This window comes from Salvelinus alpinus, chromosome 3 (assembly GCF_045679555.1).
Source record: "Salvelinus alpinus chromosome 3, SLU_Salpinus.1, whole genome shotgun sequence".
Taxonomy (NCBI): domain Eukaryota; kingdom Metazoa; phylum Chordata; class Actinopteri; order Salmoniformes; family Salmonidae; genus Salvelinus; species Salvelinus alpinus.
In genome coordinates this window covers 107,475,599-107,486,448 of record NC_092088.1, presented here as the reverse complement: position 1 = coordinate 107,486,448, position 10,850 = coordinate 107,475,599, and positions in this window count along the sequence as shown.

The following is a 10,850-nucleotide window of genomic DNA, read 5'->3' as shown; positions in this document are numbered from 1 at the left end:
GTAGTGGGGTGGTAGATGCCTAGTGCCTTTATGGCTTTAATCTGATAGTGGTAGTGGGGTGATAGACGTCTAGTGCCCTTATGGCTCTAATCTGATAGTGGTAGTGGGGTGGTAGATACCTAGTCTCCATTATGGCTCTAATCTGGTAGTGGTAGTGGGGTGGAAGATACCTAGTCTCCATTATGGCTCTAATCTGATAGTGGTAGTGGGGTGTTAGATACCTAGTCTCCATTATGGCTCTAATCTGGTAGTGGTAGTGGTGTGGTAGATACCTAGTCTCCATTATGGCTCTAATCTGGTAGTGGTAGTGGGGTGGAAGATACCTAGTCTCCATTATGGCTCTAATCTGATAGTGGTAGTGGGGTGGTAGATACCTAGTCTCCATTATGGCTCTAATCTGGTAGTGGTAGTGGTGTGGTAGATACCTAGTCTCCATTATGGCTCTAATCTGATAGTGGTAGTGGGGTGGTAGATGCCTAGTGCCTTTATGGCTCTAATCTGATAGTGGTAGTGGGGTGATAGACGTCTAGTGCCCTTATGGCTCTAATCTGGTAGTGGTAGTGGGGTGGTAGATGCCTAGTCTCCATAATGGCTCTAATCTGATAGTGGTAGTGGGGTGGTAGATGCCTAGTGCCTTTATGGCTCTAATCTGATAGTGGTAGTGGGGTGGTAGATGCCTAGTGCCCTTATGGCTCTAATCTGATAGTGGTAGTGGGGTGGTAGATACCTAGTCTCCATTATGGCTCTAATCTGATAGTGGTAGTGGGGTGGTAGGTGCCTTTATGGCTCTAATCTGATATTGGTAGTGGGGTGATAGATGCCTAGTGCCCTTATGGCTCTAATCTGATAGTGTTAGTGGGGTGGTAGATGCCTAGTGCCTTTATGGCTCTAATCTGATAGTGGTAGTGGGGTGGTAGATGCCAAGTGCCCTTATGGCTCTAATCTTATAGAGGTAGTGGGGTGGTAGATACCTAGTCTCCATTATGGCTCTAATCTGATAGAGGTAGTGGGGTGGTAGATACCTAGTCTCCATTATGGCTCTAATCTGATAGTGGTAGTGGGGTGGTAGATACCTAGTCTCCATTATGGCTCTAATCTGATAGTGGTAGTGGGGTGGTAGATGCCTAGTCTCCATTATGGCTCTAATCTGGTAGTGGTAGTGGTGTGGTAGATACCTAGTCTCCATTATGGCTCTAATCTGATAGTGGTAGTGGGGTGGTAGATACCTAGTCTCCAGTATGGCTCTAATCTGATAGTGGTAGTGGGCTGGAAGATACCTACTCTCCATTATGGCTCTAATCTGATAGAGGTAGTGGGGTGGTAGATACCTAGTCTCCATTATGGCTCTAATCTGATAGTGGTAGTGGGGTGGTAGATACCTAGTCTCCATTATGGCTCTAATCTGATAGTGGTAGTGGGGTGGTAGATGCCTAGTGCCTTTATGGCTCTAATCTGATAGTGGTAGTGGGGTGGTAGATGCCAAGTGCCCTTATGGCTCTAATCTTATAGAGGTAGTGGGGTGGTAGATACCTAGTCTCCATTATGGCTCTAATCTGATAGAGGTAGTGGGGTGGTAGATACCTAGTCTCCATTATGGCTCTAATCTGATAGTGGTAGTGGGGTGGTAGATACCTAGTCTCCATTATGGCTCTAATCTGATAGTGGTAGTGGGGTGGTAGATGCCTAGTGCCTTTATGGCTCTAATCTGATAGTGGTAGTGGGGTGGTAGATGCCTAGTGCCCTTATGGCTCTAATCTGATAGTGGTAGTGGGGTGGTAGATACCTAGTCTCCATTATGGCTCTAATCTGATAGTGGTAGTGGGGTGGTAGGTGCCTTTATGGCTCTAATCTGATATTGGTAGTGGGGTGATAGATGCCTAGTGCCCTTATGGCTCTAATCTGATAGTGTTAGTGGGGTGGTAGATGCCTAGTGCCTTTATGGCTCTAATCTGATAGTGGTAGTGGGGTGGTAGATGCCAAGTGCCCTTATGGCTCTAATCTTATAGAGGTAGTGGGGTGGTAGATACCTAGTCTCCATTATGGCTCTAATCTGATAGAGGTAGTGGGGTGGTAGATACCTAGTCTCCATTATGGCTCTAATCTGATAGTGGTAGTGGGGTGGTAGATACCTAGTCTCCATTATGGCTCTAATCTGATAGTGGTAGTGGGGTGGTAGATGCCTAGTCTCCATTATGGCTCTAATCTGGTAGTGGTAGTGGTGTGGTAGATACCTAGTCTCCATTATGGCTCTAATCTGATAGTGGTAGTGGGGTGGTAGATACCTAGTCTCCAGTATGGCTCTAATCTGATAGTGGTAGTGGGCTGGAAGATACCTACTCTCCATTATGGCTCTAATCTGATAGAGGTAGTGGGGTGGTAGATACCTAGTCTCCATTATGGCTCTAATCTGATAGTGGTAGTGGGGTGGTAGATACCTAGTCCCCATTATGGCTCCAATTTGGTAGTGGTAGTGGGGTGGTAGATACCTAGTCTCCATAATGGCTCTAATCTGGTAGTGGTAGTGGGGTGGAAGATACCTAGTCTCCATTATGGCTCTAATCTGGTAGTGGTAGTGGGGTGGAAGATACCTAGTCTCCATTATGGCTCTAATCTGATAGTGGTAGTGGGGTGTTAGATACCTAGTCTCCATTATGGCTCTAATCTGGTAGTGGTAGTGGTGTGGTAGATACCTAGTCTCCATTATGGCTCTAATCTGGTAGTGGTAGTGGGGTGGAAGATACCTTGTCTCCATTATGGCTCTAATCTGATAGTGGTAGTGGGGTGGTAGATACCTAGTCTCCATTATGGCTCTAATCTGGTAGTGGTAGTGGTGTGGTAGATACCTAGTCTCCATTATGGCTCTAATCTGATAGTGGTAGTGGGGTGGTAGATGCCTAGTGCCTTTATGGCTCTAATCTGATAGTGGTAGTGGGGTGGTAGATGCCAAGTGCCCTTATGGCTCTAATCTTATAGAGGTAGTGGGGTGGTAGATACCTAGTCTCCATTATGGCTCTAATCTGATAGAGGTAGTGGGGTGGTAGATACCTAGTCTCCATTATGGCTCTAATCTGATAGTGGTAGTGGGGTGGTAGATACCTAGTCTCCATTATGGCTCTAATCTGATAGTGGTAGTGGGGTGGTAGATGCCTAGTCTCCATTATGGCTCTAATCTGGTAGTGGTAGTGGTGTGGTAGATACCTAGTCTCCATTATGGCTCTAATCTGATAGTGGTAGTGGGGTGGTAGATACCTAGTCTCCAGTATGGCTCTAATCTGATAGTGGTAGTGGGCTGGAAGATACCTACTCTCCATTATGGCTCTAATCTGATAGAGGTAGTGGGGTGGTAGATACCTAGTCTCCATTATGGCTCTAATCTGATAGTGGTAGTGGGGTGGTAGATACCTAGTCTCCATTATGGCTCTAATCTGATAGTGGTAGTGGGGTGGTAGATGCCTAGTGCCTTTATGGCTCTAATCTGATAGTGGTAGTGGGGTGGTAGATGCCTAGTGCCCTTATGGCTCTAATCTGATAGTGGTAGTGGGGTGGTAGATACCTAGTCTCCATTATGGCTCTAACCTGGTAGTGGTAGTGGGGTGGTAGATACCTAGTCTCCATTATGGCTCTAATCTGATAGTGGTAGTGGGCTGGAAGATACCTACTCTCCATTATGGCTCTAATCTGATAGAGGTAGTGGGGTGGTAGATACCTAGTCTCCATTATGGCTCTAATCTGATAGTTGTAGTGGGGTGGTAGATACCTAGTCTCCATTATGGCTCTAATCTGATAGTGGTATTGGGGTGGTAGATGCCTAGTGCCTTTGTGGCTCTAATCTGATAGTGGTAGTGGGGTGGAAGATACCTAGTCTCCATTATGGCTCTAATCTGATAGTGGTAGTGGGGTGGTAGATTCCTAGTCTCCATTATGGCTCTAATCTGGTAGTGGTAGTGGTGTGGTAGATACCTAGTCTCATTTATGGCTCTAATCTGGTAGTGGTAGTGGGGTGGTAGATGCCTAGTGCCTTTATGGCTCTAATCTGATAGTGGTAGTGGGGTGGTAGATGCCTAGTGCCCTTATGGCTCTAATCTGATAGTGGTAGTGGGGTGGTAGATACCTAGTCTCCATTATGGCTCTAATCTGATAGTGGTAGTGGGGTGGTAGATGCCTAGTGCCTTTATGGCTTTAATCTGATAGTGGTAGTGGGGTGATAGACGTCTAGTGCCCTTATGGCTCTAATCTGATAGTGGTAGTGGGGTGGTAGATACCTAGTCTCCATTATGGCTCTAATCTGGTAGTGGTAGTGGGGTGGAAGATACCTAGTCTCCATTATGGCTCTAATCTGATAGTGGTAGTGGGGTGTTAGATACCTAGTCTCCATTATGGCTCTAATCTGGTAGTGGTAGTGGTGTGGTAGATACCTAGTCTCCATTATGGCTCTAATCTGGTAGTGGTAGTGGGGTGGAAGATACCTAGTCTCCATTATGGCTCTAATCTGATAGTGGTAGTGGGGTGGTAGATACCTAGTCTCCATTATGGCTCTAATCTGGTAGTGGTAGTGGTGTGGTAGATACCTAGTCTCCATTATGGCTCTAATCTGATAGTGGTAGTGGGGTGGTAGATGCCTAGTGCCTTTATGGCTCTAATCTGATAGTGGTAGTGGGGTGATAGACGTCTAGTGCCCTTATGGCTCTAATCTGGTAGTGGTAGTGGGGTGGTAGATGCCTAGTCTCCATAATGGCTCTAATCTGATAGTGGTAGTGGGGTGGTAGATGCCTAGTGCCTTTATGGCTCTAATCTGATAGTGGTAGTGGGGTGGTAGATGCCTAGTGCCCTTATGGCTCTAATCTGATAGTGGTAGTGGGGTGGTAGATACCTAGTCTCCATTATGGCTCTAATCTGATAGTGGTAGTGGGGTGGTAGGTGCCTTTATGGCTCTAATCTGATATTGGTAGTGGGGTGATAGATGCCTAGTGCCCTTATGGCTCTAATCTGATAGTGTTAGTGGGGTGGTAGATGCCTAGTGCCTTTATGGCTCTAATCTGATAGTGGTAGTGGGGTGGTAGATGCCAAGTGCCCTTATGGCTCTAATCTTATAGAGGTAGTGGGGTGGTAGATACCTAGTCTCCATTATGGCTCTAATCTGATAGAGGTAGTGGGGTGGTAGATACCTAGTCTCCATTATGGCTCTAATCTGATAGTGGTAGTGGGGTGGTAGATACCTAGTCTCCATTATGGCTCTAATCTGATAGTGGTAGTGGGGTGGTAGATGCCTAGTCTCCATTATGGCTCTAATCTGGTAGTGGTAGTGGTGTGGTAGATACCTAGTCTCCATTATGGCTCTAATCTGATAGTGGTAGTGGGGTGGTAGATACCTAGTCTCCAGTATGGCTCTAATCTGATAGTGGTAGTGGGCTGGAAGATACCTACTCTCCATTATGGCTCTAATCTGATAGAGGTAGTGGGGTGGTAGATACCTAGTCTCCATTATGGCTCTAATCTGATAGTGGTAGTGGGGTGGTAGATACCTAGTCCCCATTATGGCTCCAATTTGGTAGTGGTAGTGGGGTGGTAGATACCTAGTCTCCATAATGGCTCTAATCTGGTAGTGGTAGTGGGGTGGAAGATACCTAGTCTCCATTATGGCTCTAATCTGGTAGTGGTAGTGGGGTGGAAGATACCTAGTCTCCATTATGGCTCTAATCTGATAGTGGTAGTGGGGTGTTAGATACCTAGTCTCCATTATGGCTCTAATCTGGTAGTGGTAGTGGTGTGGTAGATACCTAGTCTCCATTATGGCTCTAATCTGGTAGTGGTAGTGGGGTGGAAGATACCTTGTCTCCATTATGGCTCTAATCTGATAGTGGTAGTGGGGTGGTAGATACCTAGTCTCCATTATGGCTCTAATCTGGTAGTGGTAGTGGTGTGGTAGATACCTAGTCTCCATTATGGCTCTAATCTGATAGTGGTAGTGGGGTGGTAGATGCCTAGTGCCTTTATGGCTCTAATCTGATAGTGGTAGTGGGGTGGTAGATGCCAAGTGCCCTTATGGCTCTAATCTTATAGAGGTAGTGGGGTGGTAGATACCTAGTCTCCATTATGGCTCTAATCTGATAGAGGTAGTGGGGTGGTAGATACCTAGTCTCCATTATGGCTCTAATCTGATAGTGGTAGTGGGGTGGTAGATACCTAGTCTCCATTATGGCTCTAATCTGATAGTGGTAGTGGGGTGGTAGATGCCTAGTCTCCATTATGGCTCTAATCTGGTAGTGGTAGTGGTGTGGTAGATACCTAGTCTCCATTATGGCTCTAATCTGATAGTGGTAGTGGGGTGGTAGATACCTAGTCTCCAGTATGGCTCTAATCTGATAGTGGTAGTGGGCTGGAAGATACCTACTCTCCATTATGGCTCTAATCTGATAGAGGTAGTGGGGTGGTAGATACCTAGTCTCCATTATGGCTCTAATCTGATAGTGGTAGTGGGGTGGTAGATACCTAGTCTCCATTATGGCTCTAATCTGATAGTGGTAGTGGGGTGGTAGATGCCTAGTGCCTTTATGGCTCTAATCTGATAGTGGTAGTGGGGTGGTAGATGCCTAGTGCCCTTATGGCTCTAATCTGATAGTGGTAGTGGGGTGGTAGATACCTAGTCTCCATTATGGCTCTAACCTGGTAGTGGTAGTGGGGTGGTAGATACCTAGTCTCCATTATGGCTCTAATCTGATAGTGGTAGTGGGCTGGAAGATACCTACTCTCCATTATGGCTCTAATCTGATAGAGGTAGTGGGGTGGTAGATACCTAGTCTCCATTATGGCTCTAATCTGATAGTTGTAGTGGGGTGGTAGATACCTAGTCTCCATTATGGCTCTAATCTGATAGTGGTATTGGGGTGGTAGATGCCTAGTGCCTTTGTGGCTCTAATCTGATAGTGGTAGTGGGGTGGAAGATACCTAGTCTCCATTATGGCTCTAATCTGATAGTGGTAGTGGGGTGGTAGATTCCTAGTCTCCATTATGGCTCTAATCTGGTAGTGGTAGTGGTGTGGTAGATACCTAGTCTCATTTATGGCTCTAATCTGGTAGTGGTAGTGGGGTGGTAGATGCCTAGTGCCTTTATGGCTCTAATCTGATAGTGGTAGTGGGGTGGTAGATGCCTAGTGCCCTTATGGCTCTAATCTGATAGTGGTAGTGGGGTGGTAGATACCTAGTCTCCATTATGGCTCTAATCTGATAGTGGTAGTGGGGTGGTAGATGCCTAGTGCCTTTATGGCTTTAATCTGATAGTGGTAGTGGGGTGATAGACGTCTAGTGCCCTTATGGCTCTAATCTGATAGTGGTAGTGGGGTGGTAGATACCTAGTCTCCATTATGGCTCTAATCTGGTAGTGGTAGTGGGGTGGAAGATACCTAGTCTCCATTATGGCTCTAATCTGATAGTGGTAGTGGGGTGTTAGATACCTAGTCTCCATTATGGCTCTAATCTGGTAGTGGTAGTGGTGTGGTAGATACCTAGTCTCCATTATGGCTCTAATCTGGTAGTGGTAGTGGGGTGGAAGATACCTAGTCTCCATTATGGCTCTAATCTGATAGTGGTAGTGGGGTGGTAGATACCTAGTCTCCATTATGGCTCTAATCTGGTAGTGGTAGTGGTGTGGTAGATACCTAGTCTCCATTATGGCTCTAATCTGATAGTGGTAGTGGGGTGGTAGATGCCTAGTGCCTTTATGGCTCTAATCTGATAGTGGTAGTGGGGTGATAGACGTCTAGTGCCCTTATGGCTCTAATCTGGTAGTGGTAGTGGGGTGGTAGATGCCTAGTCTCCATAATGGCTCTAATCTGATAGTGGTAGTGGGGTGGTAGATGCCTAGTGCCTTTATGGCTCTAATCTGATAGTGGTAGTGGGGTGGTAGATGCCTAGTGCCCTTATGGCTCTAATCTGATAGTGGTAGTGGGGTGGTAGATACCTAGTCTCCATTATGGCTCTAATCTGATAGTGGTAGTGGGGTGGTAGGTGCCTTTATGGCTCTAATCTGATATTGGTAGTGGGGTGATAGATGCCTAGTGCCCTTATGGCTCTAATCTGATAGTGTTAGTGGGGTGGTAGATGCCTAGTGCCTTTATGGCTCTAATCTGATAGTGGTAGTGGGGTGGTAGATGCCAAGTGCCCTTATGGCTCTAATCTTATAGAGGTAGTGGGGTGGTAGATACCTAGTCTCCATTATGGCTCTAATCTGATAGAGGTAGTGGGGTGGTAGATACCTAGTCTCCATTATGGCTCTAATCTGATAGTGGTAGTGGGGTGGTAGATACCTAGTCTCCATTATGGCTCTAATCTGATAGTGGTAGTGGGGTGGTAGATGCCTAGTCTCCATTATGGCTCTAATCTGGTAGTGGTAGTGGTGTGGTAGATACCTAGTCTCCATTATGGCTCTAATCTGATAGTGGTAGTGGGGTGGTAGATACCTAGTCTCCAGTATGGCTCTAATCTGATAGTGGTAGTGGGCTGGAAGATACCTACTCTCCATTATGGCTCTAATCTGATAGAGGTAGTGGGGTGGTAGATACCTAGTCTCCATTATGGCTCTAATCTGATAGTGGTAGTGGGGTGGTAGATACCTAGTCCCCATTATGGCTCCAATTTGGTAGTGGTAGTGGGGTGGTAGATACCTAGTCTCCATAATGGCTCTAATCTGGTAGTGGTAGTGGGGTGGAAGATACCTAGTCTCCATTATGGCTCTAATCTGGTAGTGGTAGTGGGGTGGAAGATACCTAGTCTCCATTATGGCTCTAATCTGATAGTGGTAGTGGGGTGTTAGATACCTAGTCTCCATTATGGCTCTAATCTGGTAGTGGTAGTGGTGTGGTAGATACCTAGTCTCCATTATGGCTCTAATCTGGTAGTGGTAGTGGGGTGGAAGATACCTTGTCTCCATTATGGCTCTAATCTGATAGTGGTAGTGGGGTGGTAGATACCTAGTCTCCATTATGGCTCTAATCTGGTAGTGGTAGTGGTGTGGTAGATACCTAGTCTCCATTATGGCTCTAATCTGATAGTGGTAGTGGGGTGGTAGATGCCTAGTGCCTTTATGGCTCTAATCTGGTAGTGGTAGTGGGGTGGTAGATGCTTAGTCTCCATAATGGCTCTAATCTGATAGTGGTAGTGGGGTGGTAGATGCCTAGTGCCTTTATGGCTCTAATCTGATAGTGGTAGTGGGGTGGTAGATGCCTAGTGCCCTTATGGCTCTAATCTGATAGTGGTAGTGGGGTGGTAGATACCTAGTCTCCATTATGGCTCTAATCTGATAGTGGTAGTGGGGTGGTAGGTGCCTTTATGGCTCTAATCTGATATTGGTAGTGGGGTGATAGATGCCTAGTGCCCTTATGGCTCTAATCTGATAGTGTTAGTGGGGTGGTAGATGCCTAGTGCCTTTATGGCTCTAATCTGATAGTGGTAGTGGGGTGGTAGATGCCAAGTGCACATATGGCTCTAATCTTTTAGAGGTAGTGGGGTGGTAGATACCTAGTCTCCATTATGGCTCTAATCTGATAGAGGTAGTGGGGTGGTAGATACCTAGTCTCCATTATGGCTCTAATCTGATAGTGGTAGTGGGGTGGTAGATACCTAGTCTCCATTATGGCTCTAATCTGATAGTGGTAGTGGGGTGGTAGATGCCTAGTCTCCATTATGGCTCTAATCTGGTAGTGGTAGTGGTGTGGTAGATACCTAGTCTCCATTATGGCTCTAATCTGATAGTGGTAGTGGGGTGGTAGATACCTAGTCTCCAGTATGGCTCTAATCTGATAGTGGTAGTGGGCTGGAAGATACCTAGTCTCCATTATGGCTCTAATCTGATAGAGGTAGTGGGGTGGTACATTTACATTTTTACATTTAAGTCATTTAGCTGACGCTCTTATCCAGAGCGACTTACAAATTGGAAAGTTCATACATATTCATCCTGGTCCCCCCGTGGGGAATGAACCCACAACCCTGGCGTTGCAAGCGCCATGCTCTACCAACTGAGCCACACGGGACCGAGTAGATGCCTAGTGCCCTTAGATGGTAGATGCCTAGTGCCCTTATGGCTCTAATCTGATAGTGGTAGTGGGGTGGTAGATACCTAGTCTCCATTATGGCTCTAATCTGGTAGTGGTAGTGGGGTGGTAGATACCTAGTCTCCATTATGGCTCTAATCTGATAGTGGTAGTGGGCTGGAAGATACCTACTCTCCATTATGGCTCTAATCTGATAGAGGTAGTGGGGTGGTAGATACCTAGTCTCCATTATGGCTCTAATCTGATAGTTGTAGTGGGGTGGTAGATACCTAGTCTCCATTATGGCTCTAATCTGATAGTGGTATTGGGGTGGTAGATACCTAGTCTCCATTATGGCTCTAATCTGGTAGTGGTAGTGGGGTGGAAGATACCTAGTCTCCATTATGGCTCTAATCTGATAGTGGTAGTGGGGTGTTAGATACCTAGTCTCCATTATGGCTCTAATCTGGTAGTGGTAGTGGTGTGGTAGATACCTAGTCTCCATTATGGCTCTAATCAGGTAGTGGTAGTGGGGTGGAAGATACCTAGTCTCCATTATGGCTCTAATCTGATAGTGGTAGTGGGGTGGTAGATACCTAGTCTCCATTATGGCTCTAATCTGGTAGTGGTAGTGGTGTGGTAGATACCTAGTCTCCATTATGGCTCTAATCTGATAGTGGTAGTGGGGTGGTAGATGCCTAGTGCCTTTATGGCTCTAATCTGATAGTGGTAGTGGGGTGATAGACGTCTAGTGCCCTTATGGCTCTAATCTGGTAGTGGTAGTGGGGTGGTAGATGCCTAGTCTCCATAATGGCTCTAATCTGA